This window comes from Octodon degus, unplaced genomic scaffold, assembly GCF_000260255.1.
Source record: "Octodon degus isolate 3935 unplaced genomic scaffold, OctDeg1.0 scaffold00067, whole genome shotgun sequence".
In the NCBI taxonomy this organism is placed as follows: Eukaryota; Metazoa; Chordata; class Mammalia; order Rodentia; family Octodontidae; genus Octodon; species Octodon degus.
The window spans coordinates 7,876,051-7,879,222 of record NW_004524643.1 but is presented as its reverse complement, the minus strand read 5'-3'; the positions used below and the strand labels follow the sequence as shown (position 1 = coordinate 7,879,222).

General features: G+C 41.7%; 1 pseudogene; it reads left to right on the top strand.

Moving 5' to 3' along the window:
- The first annotated feature begins 308 nt into the window (after positions 1-308).
- Positions 309-1,559, top strand: LOC105742696 (annotated as a pseudogene).
- Positions 1,560-3,172: the final 1,613 nt, after the last annotated feature.

Here is a 3,172-nt window from a genome sequence, read left to right as displayed (position 1 = left end):
TGCCCACTCCAAGAAGTCTACGCTTCTGCCTGCAGGTGTAGGCACAGCAGAAACCTGGGACTGGGCCTAACACAGGTGGGTGTGGCCTTCTTGGACCTTCATCTTCGCCGTCTTTGGCTCTGGATTACTAATCCCTAGAAAGCACATCCCAGGTCTGGCTCCAGAACAGGCTCGCAAGTGAGAGGCCAGCCTTCCAGACACTGGTGTCCAGGGCTTCAGGGAGGTGTGACAGTGAGAGGACCCACAGGAACCCAGGCTCAAGAGCGTGAATCAAATCTGGAGAGCCAGTCAGCAACCAGCAGGGTGCTATGGCCCCCAGGGGTTGTTGGTATGCAGTGAAGGATGAAGAGTCAGTCACCTGCTGAGGAGAGTGTTTCTGTGGCAGCATTATCTTTTAGTACTGCTAAGGCAGGCTTGTCTTCCCAGGTGGCTCACTCTTGTGACATTTGTAGCCCAGTCTTGAAAGATATTTTGTACCTGAATGAACACCAGGGAACATACCACAGACCTAAAACTTATACATGTGAAACCTGTGGGAGACAGTTCTGGTTCAGGGCCAAGGTTCACCCAAATCTAAAGCATTACATTGTAGAGAGGCCTTCAAAAAGAGCTGAAGGCAAAGCCTCATTGGTAAAGAACTGGATAGTTTGTGAAGAATCTCACTTGTCAGAGAAGCCCTTTACATTTGAGGTGGAGCAGAACAGCTGGGCTTGTAAGCAGCAAACAGTCACCTATAGGAAGAGGAAAACAGCCAGGAGTGCTGAGAGTAGGGAGGCCCTACTCTCACTGTGGGCAAAAGCATTACAAGTGCAGTGAATGTGGGAAAGCTTTTAGCTGCAAAGATACACTTGCCCAGCACCAGAAAATACATAGTGGAGAGAAGCCTGATGAGTGTAGCAAATGTGGGAAAGCCTTCAGCCACAAAACTATACTTGCTGAACACCAGAGGATCCATACTGGAGAAAAGTCTTACGAGGGCAGGGAAATGTGGAAAAACCTTTAGTCAAAAAGACAACCTTATTCAACACAAACGAATCCATACTGTAGAAATGCTCTATAAGTGTGGTGAATGTGGGAAATAGTTTAGCTATCACCCCAATTTAATCATATACTAGAGAATTCACAATGGAGCAAGGCCTTACAAGTGCAATGATTGCGTGAAAGTCTTCAGATGCAAGTCCACACTTGCTCAACATGAGAGTATACACACTGGAGAAAATCCTTTGAGTGCAGTGATTGTGGGAAATCTTTTGGCCACAAATATACTCTTATTAAGCATCAGAGAATTCACAGAGTCAAAAACCTTTTAAATACACTGATTGTGGAAAATGATTTAGTTGAAGCTCTGACTTTATTGCACATCAGAGGGTTCACACTGGTGAGAGACCTTTTATATGCAGCAAATATGGGAAAGTCTTCATCAGAACTTCCACCTTGTTCAGCATCAGAAGGCTCACCCTGGAGAAAGGCCATATGAGTGTGGCTAATGTGGGAAGGCTTACAGCCTAAGCTCCCACCTCATTCGGCACCAGAAAACTCATGCTTCAAGAAGACTTTAGGAGAGCTTTCAATACAATTTCAGCTGGATGTTGAACTTGAGAATATCTTATGAATGCAAAGTATATGGGACACTTCAAACACTATTTTTGCACATTCTGACTTGCTCAAAAGTTTCAAGAGCTAGTCACTGTCAGTACCTATGGCTGAAACCCTGTTAACTTCTCCAGCTTACTCACTAAACCATCCCTAGGGAAGGCAGGAATTTTCAAACTTTGTCCAATCTGTAGTGAATCATGAGACAGATGAGGTCTCCTGATGATGTCTTGGGTAAGGCAATGACCTCATTAGCCAAGAGGGCTTAAGCTATGTTTTGGTGCCTTACAGGGACTGTTTTTTGTTTGTGGACCTATTGCTCTACATGAGACTGTTTATGAGAAGGTCTTGCTTTTTTTGTCACAAGAGGGCCTTGGACTTGTTTTCTTTTTTGACCTTTGGCCTTAAATCTGTAATAAATGGGATTTCATATATGTGTCATTGTAACCTGGCTCACACATGAAATTTGTAATGGACTTTGTCTGCCTCCAAGTCCCCAAGTCAGGAAAGTATTTGTCCTATGTTGCTCTGGTTTGTAATAAAGGCTTTATAATTTTAAAAAATTTACTAAATATTTAAATATGAATAAATTGTACAGACTAAAACTAAGAGTTTTCACATGTTTATTTAGAGGATAGTGACTGAATTTTGAATTTTTGAAAGAGTTCCTAATGGAAGGATGAAAAGATAACTTCTGCATAAGAACAAGCTAACCATAGTGAAAACAACACAGCAGTAAGAAAAGGACAAATATTCTTAATGAGAAATGAATTATGATGAATTATATTAAAAATGTAATCTAGTATATAAAAATACCATAAATGTTCCCATAAATAGGCACAGACATAAACAGAAAGAACCATAAATAATAAGCAAATGTGAGAAAATGTTCAGGGTGTGACAAATTCAAATGAAACAGTGAGACATGTTTTATGTCAACCAACTTGGCAAGGTAGTTGTTACAATAACACTTGTCCCAGAAAATTGGCAGTAAGTCAGATATGTACATGCTTTTCTGACAGTGGGTATAAAATAGGAATTTAGCAGTGCATATTGAGAACCATAAAAACTGTCCACACTTTTTGACCAAACAATTTTATTCACCATAGTTTAAATAGATTGTTGTCTTATTCTTCTGTCATTGCTGAGATAAAATACCTAACAAAGTTAAAGGGAGAAAGGATTATTTAGCTCACAGTTGTGGAGATTTAAGTCTATAATTGGCTGGCTCCAAGGTAGGAAGGCACATAGCAGAGGGACAATAGGTCATGGTGGCAGAAGACAGCAAAAGCAACAATAGAGAGAGAAAAGGGACAAGCTTCTTTCTGTCCTTTATATTGGTTGCAGGTTACCTGCCCTAGGGTGGGTGCAGCACTCACACCATTCATCCCAGCATTGGACCATGAATCAATCACAAAATCTAAATTCAGCCATCTCTGAAAAGCCCACCCCTCTTCATGACTGCATGAGGCCTTTGGCTTGTATCTAGATGTACCCCCAGAGACGCATGTGCTCATAGGTGGGGCTGGCTCTAGGGTGTGTGGTGCTGGGATTGTGTGATGCCAAGGTTAAATAGTAT